At 38.8% G+C, this 15,557-nt stretch overlaps 1 non-coding gene across 1 annotated transcript; it reads right to left on the bottom strand.

The window, feature by feature from the left end:
• Window positions 1-13,123: 13,123 nt before the first annotated feature.
• On the bottom strand, window positions 13,124-13,230 carry LOC136221225 (small nucleolar RNA R71). Its single transcript, XR_010685003.1, has one exon. It is a non-coding gene; the product is annotated as a small nucleolar RNA R71 (small nucleolar RNA).
• Between the last annotated feature and the right edge of the window lie 2,327 nt (window positions 13,231-15,557).

Genomic DNA, 15,557 nt, shown 5'->3' with positions numbered 1-15,557 from the left:
AAGATCAAAAGTCTGGGGGACAACCGTTCGCGTAAGGAAGAGAAGGGGGAAGGGGGAATATGAAAGGGTGAGGGTATTTTGGGAAACTCACACAAACATAGTCTAGATATGTAATAGGTTGAGTAAAAGGGTTAAAAATGTAAATAGGTCTCCCATTTGACCCAATTTTGTAATTTTTCCCTTTTTTTTTTTCCTTTCTCATTTTTTGAGCTTTCCATCCTAATCCTCTTCCGCAAACACTAATTTTTCAAAGGTTGAACGAAACATAATCTCTTCTCTCTATAAACCACCGTCTTTTCGTCTGTTTGGGATGGCGAAAAAGACGTTGAGAGTCTGAGGAAGAGGTGAATTGAAATAAGGGTATTCTTGTCCAAAATAGATGAAAGTGTCTAAGTTGATAAAATGAAAGTAAAGTGGATCAAATATGTTAATGGACCCCTTTAAATGGGCTAGATTACAAGCCTGGAAGGACGGCTGACGATTAAGTCGGAAAGCGGAGTTGGCCTCACTAAAGCCTAAAGCTGGATATTACCTTGCCTTTTATGATTATGATTCTAATTTAGTTTTAGGATGATTATCCAAATACTTGAGAAATTCTTTGTTTAATTAGGTTGTCTAGATGAATGCAATATAGTTAGCTTACCTGCATTCTTCTTTTTATCTCGGTTAATGGTTGGACGAGAGCTTGCTCAAACTTCAGTCTTTTGGGGTTTTTTTTTTTTTTTTTTTTTTTAATTCTTAGTGTGAAACGATGTCTATTGACTGCTTGCTAATTTGGCATCTTTAGTTCCGTTTGAATTCTGTAACTCTTCGCATAATGTAATTTGATATGATATGATTTGCTAATGACCTCTGTCCAGCAGCTAGCCGGTTCACTTGTAGAATCAACTGGATTTTAATGTGTTTTATAATGTAATTTTATGTTTCTTCATCTACAGACTTATAGCTTCAATTGCTGTCTTCTTCATGTCTCTGATTGAAGTGATCACAAAGGCTTCTGTCGTTTCATCATCTATTTTATTGGCTGGGTCGTTTTAGCTGCAAAGGAAACATAAATTTTCTATTAGCAACAAATCTTTTTTTATTAAATTGGTTAAGGTCAGCAAGGATTAATGCTGACTGATTTAGGGTCTCCTTCAGAGATTTCATCTCATGATCACCATGGCTGTTGACTTTGATGGGTTCCGATAGTTGCCTCTTCCAGACTGGTTTGGAAGATGCTGTAAAAGACATTGTTGGACAGACATCTGGTTTCATGGCCAAGGATTTGGGTGCTTTAATTGCTGATGATATTTTTTTTTTTTTTTTTTTTTTTTTTGCCTAAAGCATTGGATCGGTCTAAGAAGAGAACTGCATCAGCATTGGGTACTCCTAAGGTTAGTTAGCTTATTAATGGCAATCCAAACCATAATGCTGCACCATTATTTTTCTGTCCTTTCCTTTCAGCAATTTTCTTAAATTTTTCTTACATGTAACTATTTAGTTAATGGTTAATTACAAAAAAACTACTCAGTGATTTGGAATTTTTGCAATGTGGTACCTATGGTATTTTTTTTTTTCAAACGCAAACTTGTGGTTGTCACCGTTAGACAAATCAAGGAGATAGTCGAAATTCTGTTAAAAAACTGAAGTGGCACATGGGCATTTTTGGAAAAAATAATTTGATTTTTGTTTTATTTGACCTTCTTCTTCTTCTTCTTCCTTCTCTCCTCCTTCTTCCATTGTTCTTCTTCCTCTTCTTCCTCTTCATCCTCCTTTCTTTTCTTCTTCTTCTTCTTCTCTCTCTTCTCTTCTTCTTCCTGCTCTCTTCTCTTCTTCCTTTTATCTTCTTCTAATTTTTTTTTTAAATTCTGAAATTTCCAGAATTCTGGAAATTTCATAATGTCTGGAACCAGACGTGATGAACATTTAGATTCCAGACGTCTTCAATTTCCATTAGATTAGATTCCAGACGTCTTCAATTTCTGAGAATTTCCAGAATTCTCGAAATTTCAGAATTTAAAAAAATTCAGAATTTAAAAAATAAAAGAAGAAGAAGGGAAGAGAGGAGGAAGAAGAAGAAGGAGAAAAAAGGAAGAAGAAGAAAAGAAATGAGGAGGAGAAATGGAAGAAGAAGAAGAACCATGGAAGAAGGAGAGAGAAGGAAGATAGAGAGAAAGAAAAATCAAAAAATTAAAAAAAAATATCGTTTTTCCCATAATACCCATGTGTCATGTCATCTTTTTAACAGAATTTCGACCGTCTCCTTGTGATAACTGGTGAAGAAATCCTTGGTCGGAGCACTGCCCTGTGAGGCGCCATTGGGATCGGCGGGGGACACTCCAATGCCAAAGTCAGTAATTTGTCTGGAAATAAACTATAAGCATAAAAGTAGGATTTTGGAAAGTGTGTACCTCAATAGCTTGGGGTGCAAGCTATTTATACTCATGTAGTTGTAACTCTTAGTAACTTGAAAGTCTCCATTAATGCCTCATTAATGGCGGTTACTGATCTTATTCAAGTATGACCGTTAGCTCATTAATGGATTATTATTTGCCTTTATTAACGTTAGTTTCCTCATTGGGAGTCGGATCTGCCACTCTATGGGCGTACCGAGGCTTGATGGCGGATCTCCCAAGATATTTGACCATCTGAGGCGTGTTGAGGAATCTATAGATCCGCCGCCTCCATGTATTGCTTCATACGCCATCTTTTTGGCGGTCCTCCTTATCCACAGTCGTTTGGTTAATTACTCTTTTGATCCCGTGAATAATATCGGGATATTATCAGAAGCCCCCCCTAAAATGCCACTAAAGCCCTTTAGGGCTTTTAATCTTCTGAGCGTGCTGTCAATAGGCACCCTATTGATAGCTGCTCTGTCCTAGGCCATACCCTGGTTGCCAGATGTCTGGGGCGCGTGTGTCGATGTAATGATGTCTTACCCCTTTTAAACTTCTTTCCCTTTCTTCCGATTCCATTTCCTCACAGTCTTAACTCTAATTTTCGCCTGAGTTTCCTTTGAAATTGCTTTCGTGCCGAGAACCTGTTTGTTAGAATTCCTCACTTTTGCCTCAGAATTCCATGTATGTTAGTTTTGTCTCCCTCTTTTTATTAGTTCTTTTTTTTTATGAGTTCCATCTCCGAGGTTTTTGGCTCGTCTTCCTCTAGTGATTACTCATTTAGTACAAAGTCTTCCGAGAGCACTCCAAGCTGCGATTTTTCTAGCTTGCGTAGTGCTCGAGAGAAGCGTAGGGATTGCCAATCTGGGTTTATAGTAACCCAGAATTCTGTCGCTGCTGTTGCTCCTGTTGTACCGACGGCGACTTCTAGAGTTGCCTCGGGGATGGAAGCTTCTCCTTCGACTCCCCACAGGAAAAAGGGTCCTCGCGTGGAGGTTACTTCATCCCGCATGAATTCTAGGGATATTTCTTATTTGGCGGATCACAATCCTTGGATGAAGGATTTTGAACTGATGTTGGTGGATGCCCATCATCGCCCTGCCTATCGCCCAAAGGGATTTCTTTCGGTTTATAAAAGCCATGTGGAGAGGAGTTTTCGTCTTCCCCTTCCTCAAGTGATTGGAGAGGTTCTTGATTACTTCGGGATCACTGTCTTCCAATTACATCTGAATGGTTGGTTGGATCTGGCTTTGGATGCTTATTTGGTAGCCAATCTGGGGGTAACCTTCTCACCTCGAGTCTTTAGATCTCTTCATAAGCCCTCTAAATGAAAGAGTGAGTCTTTCATAACCTTTGCTAAGTTTAGGGGTTATTCCCCTTTTAGTGATAAGATGTCCAACGTCCATAATTAGGATGAAAAATTCTTTTTTGTTAAATTGAAAGAGGGCGAATCTCTTGGATTCCCGGTGTATTGGAATCATAAACCCCAGCATATGACTGGCGAATCAATTTAGTTGACCCTAATCGAGAAGAACGTGGCGAACCTTATGAGGAGTGTCAAGAAAGACACTTGGACGTATGCTGAGGCCCTTGAATTCATGATGAGTGGGGTTTCGCTGGTCCGCCGAGTGGGCACTCTGATCCACTATCTGACGTATTCCCAACTTGATAAAGGTACTTCTATTTTTAGAGAATTTTGACTTTCTTTTTGTCCCCTTGACAGGGAGTTGTCTGACACCAATCGTGCCGTTGCAAAGAGGCGAAAAAGGATGAACGAGCTGGAGGCCAAAAAAAAAAGAATGAGCAGGTGGAGAATCCTAGTAAGAAGGATGGGAAGCGCCCTTTGGAAGGTGCCAATCTTCCTACGGATAAGAAGGTGAAGGCGGCTCCAGCTGGCAGAGTGAAGCTAATGGCTGCCGCTGCGAGGGCGGGGAGGCCCAAAGTGGATTGGTTCCCTCCTACTCAGGAACAGGTAAGATTTTTTCCCTTATTGCTTTGCTTCCTCCTTTATTACGGTTTCTAACTTCCACTCCTCTTTGTTTAGTTGGTGAAGCCAAACTTGGGAAAGTATTGGTTCGCCAAACATGGAGAAAGTGGAGCTATCGAGAATGAAGCGGTGATGAACGATCTAGACGAGGCTATCAGACAGTTGGGTAAGGTCCGGGAGAACCGTGCTAAGTATTCTGGGCATGCTTATGCAAAGATGGGAAAGAGAGACCTCCTTGCAGTAAGTTTCTTATCTTTCCACATTTTTGGATGAAAGAGTGATCCTGACCTTATGGATCCTTTCTAAATTATTCTTTGTTTCCGGCAAGCGTATACCCACATGTGTGCAATGGAGGCGGATGTCATCCAGGGTGTTGCTGATAAGGCCACCATCAAAAATCTAGAGTCTGAAGTGTCCATTGCCAGCTCCAACATTGCTGCAGCTGTTGCTCTTAATAAAAGCAAAGATGCCAAGATCCATGAACTGGAGGATAAGCTAGCGGAAGCTACCAAAGATCATAAAGCCGAGTTGCAGAATATGGATGTCATATGCGGTAGCTGTGCCTTCTATTATGGCGAGCGGATCGTGGCTTTTGTTAAGATCCGCTATTCGGAGATAGGCTTCTTAGATCCTGAGCTGCTTGTTCCTACCACCGAGGAAGCTAAAAGGTATGATAAAATGGCTAATGCTCGTGATTTCATCCCCAGTCAAATTCGGACTGACTTGAAGCGGGTTGATCCGCCCACTTCTTGTTATGTTCACCTAACCTCTTCTTTATGCCTTTCACAATTGTTCCGTTGGTGACTTCGGTCATTCCATTTGACTGTGGGTAATACACCGAGGCGAATCTATTTTGGATGCCTTGGTTCTCGCAAAATGATTTGAATTCCTCACAGTTAAACTGTGTTCCATTATCCATGATGATTGTGTCACTACAAGAAATCATAGTATATGCGACAATAATTTAATTATCACAAACATTATTGTAACAAAAACCTCATTATTTGTTACAATAACTTTTTAATTATCACAAAAATTAATTTTATAACAATTTTTATAAATTATTACAAATAGATAAATGATTTTGTAACAATAATAATTTAGTTATAACTAAAAAATTTATATGACAATTAAAATTGTAACGATAAAATATCAAATATATGACAATAAGTTTATAGTTATCACAAAAATTAATTATGTGACATGTTAAAAGAAATTGTCACAAATTAATTATTAATTTGTAACACTAAATTTTAGTTGTAATTACAATATTTTTGTTACAATTAATAGTTGTAACTAAAAATTTAAAATATGTAACAATTATTGTTACAAGTGAAATTTTTTATTTCGAAGTCGTTATCGGCCAAATTTGGTAAAGTAAAAAAACATGTAAAATTTTGCAACCATAGGGCTGTGTTTGCAAAAAAAAAAATACCACATGTACCACATCGCAAATCAGCCAAACCACATGGCAGTTATTTGTAATTAACCCTATAACTATATAGTGTTGTTATTAAACATAGGTTGAAAGCTAGCTTATTGGTAAGGTGTTTATTGTCATAGCTAATGGCCCAGGTTCGAAGCCTTCCTTCTACACATTTATTTTTTTTAACTAAATATGGATGAATGGTTAACCGGACCAAACCGCTCAATCGGACTGGTTTGCGGTCGAACCGGTTGACCCGACCGGTTCACACGGTTCAGTCCGGTTTGTTCAGCCTCCTAATAACCAGTCTCAACCTGATCGGCCACGTGACCGGTTCACGGTCGAACCGGTCGAACCAGCTGGTCCGGTTCGGTTTTCACAACATTGCACCTTATGTCAGTATCTATTTCGTCCAATCCCGTATAACGTGACAAGGTTAGTTCCAAGGGGGGGATAGGAACTATTTAAAATTTTGTCCGTTAAGGTTGACTTCTTTCTTTTTTAAGACACAAGCTTAGTCAACTGGTGACTAAGTTTGTTTCTTTCCTTGAGTCAGGAGATAGCACTTAAGTCTATTCCTGAACTCAACTTCTTAGCGCACTCAACTTAGCGTGAGTTCGTTACTTAGTTAGTTTTATAGCAAGCAATATATAAAGGAATTTAAAGGTTAGAAATATGTTACTCAGCAGACATATCCTGGTTCGGCCTCTTCGCCTACGTCCAGTCCCCGGAACTCGTTCCGAGCTTTTTGAATCCTCTACTGAGCTCTTTAAAGGTAGAGCACGAAACCTTTTACAACAGAAGCTGAGTATACAAGAGTACCTTCCTCTATTCCTCTACTCACTCCTATAACTACCGCTGAGTACTATAACCGAGTACTCAGCTTCTCCTTTCTATTCTTCTAGAAATGATAAGTGTTTGTCCTAAACAACAATTGCTAAGACACTTTAGATGAATGATATCACTCTAGACTTTTACACAATGATTGGAATTGGTGTAAGATTTGCTTTGCTTTTCTCACAGAACTTCAAGTATGAATTTGGTCAGCGTTTCGACTTGATTGAAGATCTGTATAGAATGAAGCATTTGAGAGGCCTATTTATAGTGACACTTCAAGCACCGGTGATTTCGAATTTTGAAATAACCGTTGGAGGCTAACGGCTTCCTGTCGCTTTCATTCTGGACGTACTCAGTGTCGTTGGCCAATGAGATTCTTGTATCTTCTGTTTACGGCAGTGCTCAGCAGCTTTTCGTCAGATGAACAGAATGTTTTGACATTTATAGTAAAGTCTTCCAGACAGCTAACTGCGTCTTCTGAGCTTTACCCAAAGTGGAAATACTTTATCTCTAAGTTGGTTCTGTTCTGCTGCTGACTTGTACTTCTTGTCGTTCAACTCAGCAGCTTCATCTTGAAGCAATTTATAGAAGGCTTATCGATCCTTCTTTATGCTGAGCTAGTGCTTTGCTTAGAACGACTGCGTTTTGTCTTCTTGGGCCGTGAGGTCTTGATCTGTTGACTTGGGCTTGACTTCCTCTTATGGGCCTTTAGGCTTTTTATCTTAATGTCTTATAAATCAAATTAACTCAACATTGAACAAACACATTAGTGTGAATAAATCAAAGCATTTAAATTTAATGTGTTAGAATATTTTTATCATTCACATAAATAATTTTGTCAAATCAAAATCATGTGGAAAGGTGTTTCAACAAAGAGAACTCAAATCATCTTCATAATCTCAAACGGGAGAATAAGGGTATCTCCTCTTACCTTTTTTACTACAAAGTCGCTTTTTAATAAACTTGATGAATTGCATCATCCAATCTCGGATGGAGATCTTGTAGAGGCAGTCCTTAAAGGTCTCAAATCGGCCTATATGCCATTTGTTCGTGCCTAGAAGCACGATTGGAACTAGTGTGTTTTGATGACTTGATTAGTCTGTTACATAATGAATAAAGACAGTTGGCAAGGGAAACTGTTCCATAGTCGTTTTCTCCCTCTGTTAATTTTTCAGCCAGAAAAGGTGGAAGACGAAGGGCCATGGTCATTCTTATCCTAATCAGAATTCCTCTCATCAATACAACAACAGTAACATTGTTTCTGCTCCAATGGATTCTTCTACTATTGTTTGTCACAACTTTCATGGCCATGGATATATTTCTAAGCAATGTCCGTCTCTGAGGTACAATTGGTCAACCTGTAATGCTAATCGACCACAATCAAACCTTGCTGCTACCTCTACCCTGTCCCAGACTGATTAGTTAGTTGATTTAGACGCTATTCACCATTTAACTTCGGATCTTAGAAATCTTCATGTTAACTCGAATTATGATGGCCCTAAGGACGTCACAGTTTGCAATGGTAATTCTGTTCTTATATCTCGTATTGGTGATTCGAATTTTTGTATCTTTGATTCTCATTTAAAGTTTAATAACATTCTTCGTGTCCCAAAAACTATAAATAATTTACTCTTTGTGTCTTCGCTTACTCGTTCTAACCCAATTTCAATTGAGTTCTTTGCTAATCACTTTGTTTTGAAGGACTTGAAGAAAAAACTGGTGATTCATCAAAGGCAACATAAGAATGGACTTTATACTATGTCTCTATCGACCTCTATTCCTCATCAGATTCAGGCTTTTAATGTTTCTTTACCTTTGTGGCATGAACATTTAGGACATGCTAATTTCCCAACTGTTAAATACGCTCTTATGATAAATAAAATTTCCTTCATTGATGATAATAAAAGTCCAAGTTTGTGTGAATCATGTTGTGTTAGTTAATCGCATCGTCTTCCTCTTCCCAAACCTAATTATGTTGCTTCAGAACCGTTAAACTTGATTTATTCCTTGTTGAATCTTATGACAAATATCGATACTATATGTTGTTTTATGACCATTATAGTAAATTATCTTGGTTGTATTTTGTTCATTTTAAATTTAAAGTTGTTAGTGTATTCATTAAGTTTCGGACTCTTGTTGAGAAGATTTTTAATCACACAATAAAATTGTTTCACTCAAATTAAGGTGGGGAATTTCAAGCTTTAACTGAATGCCTAACAACAAATGGCATTAATCAACGTGTTTCATGTCCTCACACTCCCGAACAAAATGGGTGTGCGGAACGAAAGCATAGACATGTGGTTGAAACGAGTTTGTTATTACTTCATAAGTCGGGTTTGCCTTCCAAATTCTGGACGTTTGCTTTTGATAATGCAATGTATGCTATAAATTATTTACCTATTTCTGCATTGTATTATACTACGCTGTATGAGAAACTTTTGGGGATTAAACCTGATTATGCCTTGCTTCGTGTGTTTGGATGTTTATGTTACCCGTGGCTTCTTCCATATAATCCTAATAAGTTGTATCCTTTTCCTCGGAAGTGTATTTTCTTGGGTTACAGTAAAGTTCATAAGGGTTATGATTGCTTTGATTTACTCAGTGATAAAAAAAATTATCTCACGCCATGTTGTTTTCGCTGAGTAGGTGTTTCCTTATTCACAGTTGGTGAGTCATGCACGTCGTCTTCTTCCAGTCAGTTTGAACCCTTCCAAATCACCTTTCCAACAATATGGGAACCGTTTACTTCAATACTGTCCATTGTACCTTATCCCATGCCACTCTCACTTTCTCCTACTTCTTCGAATGTGCCTATTTCAAGGTTAATACCCCATAATTCAATTCCAACAACAAATAGTGTCCCACCTACACAACCTGAGCTTGTCACTATTCTTATTGGTTGAGAACGGTACCTGGGAACTAGTGCTCGATGATGAGGTGATAAATGTTGTTGGTAATCGATGGATATTCTATGTTAAACTTAATCTGGATGGCAATATTTAGTCGCTATAAAGCGAGACTTGTTGCAAAAGGGTTCCATCAATTCCCTAGGCTGGAGTTTGAACAAACTTATAGCCCTGTAATTAAACCAACTACAATTTGGTTGTTGCTTTCTATTGTCATGTCAGATAATTGGTTTATTACTCAGCTTGATGTGTCAAACGCGTTTCTGAGGATTACTTATACCTACTAATACCATTTGAGATGAAACATGTGACATTAGATAAATCCATCCATCCTGTTATCTCAAGTCGAGTCCCCAATCCTAATAAACTCCTTCACCGAATCCACATAACTGTCTAAATATCTCCATATCTAAAGCTTGTGAGATCAGCTCTTTGTTCACAACAGAAGACATTATTGCATGCAAGTCTCAATAGTATTATGTTAATCCCAATAAACACATTACTTGACTTGGGGCTATTTTAAGTTATCAGTTTATTATAAAGTTTCATCTCACTTCATGCTTGTATGAACATTTTATGATTACTTAAATAAACTTCGGGATTTCTTTTATTTAACTTGATTAGTTCTGATAAAAAGATGAATGCCTTTATATAGTTAAACATAATATATCTTATAAAATAAACGATAATAAACAATTCATTTACAACCGGTTTATATCCTACAACAATTGACTATAGGACACTAAAACCCCAACAGTTGACATCCTCTTATCAAGTCTTGTCTCTCGATTGTGGCTATTTGCTAAATGGGCATATGTCTGATCCCTTTTACCCTTCTCGAGGTATCTACCCAGGTGACCCGATGTCTTAATACCTCTTTGTCCTTGCAATGGAGAGACTTGCTCACTTAATTATGAATGTTGTTTATAATGGGAATTTAAAACCTGTTAAAGTTAATAAATTATGCCCTTCTATTTTTGTCCTTTTCTTTGCAGATTATGTGTTGATTTAATTGGAAGGCAATATGAATCAGTTGAATAAGGTCATGGAAATTCTTAATATATTTTGCACGGCTTCAGGTCAAAAACTTAACTTATAGAAATATCGGATGATGTGCTCTAAAAATATATCGAGTCACCTTTGCCAATAGTTGAGCTCTGCTTGTGGAATTCCGTTGTCTAGTTCTTTTGTACCTATTTGAGTATTCCTTTTTTAGTGGCCATATTACTAGGTAGTCATTTAAGAAGACAATTGACTATGTTCAAACTAAACCAACCATTTAGAAGAGTAGTACGCTATCTTTAGCTGGGCAGATGATGCTTGTATAATTTGTCACTACCACTTCCCCATATCATGTCATGCAGGTTAATCTTCTCCCTAGTGTTGTTTTGCAGGAATTGGATAAATTGAATATGTGCTTCTTGTGGGGACCCAAAAATCATTAGAGGAAAGTTAATATGATACCATGGGATGATGTTTGTAGACCAAAGCGGAATGGCGGCTCAGGAATTCGAAAAGCTAGTGATAATAACAAGGCGATATTAATGAATATTATCTGGCGTATGTGGCAAGATCCAGAGGCCCTGTGGGTTAAAATTATGCATGGTAAGTACCGTAAAGATGATGTTTTTGGTGGTGATAAGTGTTAGGCATGAAATTGACTACATTTTAACATATTAATTATAATGAATTAAGGGTGTTTGTAGTGTTTTATTGCAAGAAAGAAGGTCTTATAGGTGCTTTTATGCAGATAAGGATAGACTTAGCCGAATAGACTGGAAGCAGCCTGTTCGCTCATACCAAGAGGAGATTATGCCATTCTTTGATCCAGCGGTCAAACGTCGGAACTTCTGATGATGGACAGCGACTAGACGGGACACAAGTACGACAGTAGTTGCAGGCAGAAAGGCGGATAAGTGCAGGCGGAAAGCAACATGATGAAAAGAAAGCTCAGCCCTTGAGTGTTCAATGGTCAAAATGATCTTCACCACTTTTAGCAACTTTTTTATTTCTGAACTTTTGACTTTGTTTTGTAATTTATTTTGAGCGGATACTTTTCTAGTACCGTTTTGGACCCTGTCCTTTCCTTTAAATAGATGTAGTAAGGAAGGAAAGGGATCGCACTTTTTAGAAAACACAAATATAGACCTTGCGGAAGAAGGAGTGTTCCATAGATGGAGTTTCAGAGCTTTAAACTATTTGATTGCTCACTCGCCAGTATGAGTGAGTAATCCTTTTGAATGGGCTCGGCCAGTCAGGGCCGGTAATGTAAGTTTCCCAAGTCTAGTAATGAATGAATGATGTTAATGCAGGAAGTGTTTGTTGAGGCTTTATATTCCAATGCTTATGCATGTATGCTTGTGTTAGATGAATGATAGGACACTACTTTCATCTTCACCGAACGCTCTATCAAACATCCAACCCCGAAGCAGAAATGTTAGGTGGTTTTATCAAGGGTTTTCTCATTTGAAATACTGCTTAAATCTTAATGCAAGAAAGAACAAACCTGTAGGACGCTATTGGTTTTAGTAAGTTTTAGAATCTTAAGAACACACGAGAGTTGACTTAAGTGAGTGTTAAAGCAAAAACCTAGGCTTCAGTTGCATCATTCATGACTTATTAGGTTGTTTGGAGACTTGCAGTAACCTGTTCCGCTGTGCTTAGTCTGTTCCCTTTATTATCATTATCAAGTAATCAGTTTCGCACGCAAAGCAACTTGTTTAGTCACTAGTTTTTATAGCTACCAACATCTATCATTATAAAAGAATCACACACTACGAACACCCTGTTCTGCAAATTATTTCTTGTAAACTTTGGTCCTCAATCCCTGTGGATACGATACTTGACTTATCACTTTATTACTTGTATCTAGTGCACTTGCTAGAGTCTGTTTAGGAGACAATAAGTTTTTGGCGCCGTTGCCGGGGATTGAAAGTAACAAATTTTATACGAAATTTTCTGTGAAACAAGGTGTTTTTAATTTGTTTGCTAAATAGTGCAGCCAAAAGGAGTTCTTTAACTGTTTATGCGCAGAGCTGGACCTCCTATTTTTCCTATCGATCTCGAGTTAGAGAGAACGTGTAGACGAAACCGAGCGGGAGCTCGACGTGCAAGACAAAGAGAGCGACAAAGAGAAAGAAGGATGGCTGGAAGGGTACCACCCGAACAGCCAGTTCAACCCAATCGAGAGGAAGAAGGAGAGAATAACAATCCTCCTGTTATGAGAATCAGAGACTATTCGAGGCCAACCACGGAAGGACATTCGTCGTGCATTGTGTTGCCCAACGAAGGAAACAACATGTTTGAGGTGAAAGCATCGATGTTACAGATGTTGCAGGCAGTAGTACAGTTCAATGGATACCAGTCGGAAGATCCAAATGGGCATATCCAGGAGTTCATAACACTGTGCAACACTTTCAGATCAAACCGAGGGGTTTCTGACAATGTGATCAGGCTAAAGCTGTTTCCCTTTTCTCTAAGGGATAAAGCAAAGAACTGGTTGAGAAACTTGCAACCAGGAACGATCACCACTTGGGAAGAAATGGCCATCGCATTTCTGATGAAATATTTTCCACCAAGATAGGCCATTAAACTCAGAAACGATGTATCCCATTTCGTGCAAGAAGAGGATGAATCCTTAGCCGAGGCATGGGAAAGATACAAGGGACTACTAAGAAGGGTGCCAAATCATGGCATCCCTATGTGGATGCAAGTGCAGAACTTTTACAATGGAGTCACCAACATTTATAAAATCCAGATCGAATTCATTGCCAATGGAAACCCTGAAGATCTTGAACCACAAGCCTTGTATGACCTTATTGAAAGAGTAGTGAGCACGAGTTATAACTAGCACTCCACCAAGAGTGAAGGTAAAAGAACGGGAAATAATGATGTTATGTCAAAATTGACTAGCCAAGTGGAACAGATTGCCAGACAGCTCGGCAAGATAAATGTGTCGTCAATTCACAATGAACCACCGATCAATGACATATGTGATTTTTATGGAGGGCATCATTTCAATATCAACTGCCCTGGAGTTAAACAAGGGAAATGTGAGCAGGGAGAATGTGATTATGCCGGGTATAATCAAAGAAATCCACCAAATCCATACTCAAACACCTACAACCCAGCAACAAGAAATCATCCAAATTTCGAATGGACAGGCCAGCCTAATCAGCAGGAACAACCAAGATATCAACAACAGCAAGGAGGACATTACTAGAGGCAACCTCAACAGCATTATAAACAACCTGTTCCGCCCAAGGAAGACATAGAGCCAGACATGAAGACAATGATGATGCAGTTCATGAAGCAGACACAAGCGTTAATTAAAAATCTGGAAACACAAGTCCATCAACTAGTTGCATCTACGTCAAAAGGGAAGGGAATAATGCCAAGCAACACAGAGCCAAACCCCAAGGGCGATGTCATGGCCATCACTTTGAGATCTGGTAAGCAAACTCAACCAACTGTATCTACTGATGAAAATGCCGAGTGTGCAGAAACATCCGAAAAGGCTGAAGGATAGCAGGAACAAACTGTTCCTAGTTAAAAAGAAACCGTCGGAATAAAATCACCCAGTGATCAAGATCAGGAGGAACGATGAAAGATGCACAAGCCACCTCCACCCTATGTTCCACCTATACCTTATCCAACGAGGTTAATTAACAAGAAGCTAGAAGAACAAAATTCTAATGTGCTCGACACCTTGAGGAAATTGCATATCAACATTCCCTTCGTGGAAGCACTTGCCCAAATGCCGACGTATGCAAAATTCCTGAAAGACATATTGTCAAACAAGAAAAAGCTGGAAAACATCTCAATGATCCAACTCAACAGGGATTGTTCTTCAATACTCCAGAACAAGCAGCAGCTTCCGAAAAAGCTAAAAGATCCAGGGAGTTTTTCTATTCCCTGTTCGATTGGCAAGTTAAATATTGAAAATGCACTATGTGACCTAGGAGCTAGCATAAACCTTATGCCATATTCTGTGTATGCCAAGCTAGGATTAGGGGAACCACAACCAACCAGAATGTCCATTCAGTTGGTCGATCGATCAGTGTGTTACCCTAGGGGAGTTGTGGAAGATGTGTTGGTCAAAGTAGGAAAATTCATATTGCCCGTTGATTTTATCATAATGGACATAGATGAGGACCTGCATGTTCCTATTATCCTAGGTAGACCTTTTTTAGCAACAGGTAAAGCATTGATCGATGTGGGAGAAGGGCAACTATTTTTGATAATTAATGGAGAAGAAATCATTTTCAAAATGAATGAAGCAATGAGATGATCTAACACTATTGATGACACGTGCTGTTTCTTAGATGATTTTCAAAGTCTTTCTAATTTACAGGAACAGGAACATGACACTCTGGAGACTCTCTTAGGAGAAGAGGTGAACTTATGTGAAGGAACAGGTTGTTCCATTGAAACCAACTTCCCTACACTTCCTCCAGATCCTACTGTTCCCACTCATCAAGAACCACCTGAAATACCCACTGTGCCATTGTCTAGACCCGAACTAAAACCCTTACCCTCACATCTTGAGTATGCTTTCCTGGAACCACCCAGTGGAAGCCCAGTAATTATATCTTCAAAGTTAACTCCTGATCGGGTGACCCGGGTTCGATCCCCGACAACGGCGCCAAAAACTTGTTGTCTCCTAAACAGACTCTAGCAAGTGCACTAAATACAAGTAATAAAGTGATAAGTCAAGTATCGTATCCACAGGGATTAAGGACCAAAGTTTACAAGAAATACTTTGCAGAACAGGGTGTTCGTAGTGTGTGATTCTCCAGATATGGTTTCAATCTTTGCCCATTTACTTTGAAAGGTTCCTGACCTTCTTTGCCAATTTCAACTGCTCCATGACCAAACACCTTGTTTACCAAATAAGATCCTGACCATCTTGATTTCAGCTTTCCAGGAAACAACCTGAGTCTCGAATTGTACAAGAGAACTTGCTGTCCTTCGTGAACGTCTTCGTCTGGATTTTTCTATCGTGCCACATCTTGGTCTTGTCC

This window comes from Euphorbia lathyris, chromosome 2 (assembly GCF_963576675.1).
Source record: "Euphorbia lathyris chromosome 2, ddEupLath1.1, whole genome shotgun sequence".
Lineage (NCBI taxonomy): Eukaryota > Viridiplantae > Streptophyta > Magnoliopsida > Malpighiales > Euphorbiaceae > Euphorbia > Euphorbia lathyris.
The sequence above is the reverse complement of the archived record's forward strand: the minus strand, read 5'-3'. Positions and strand labels throughout refer to the sequence as shown.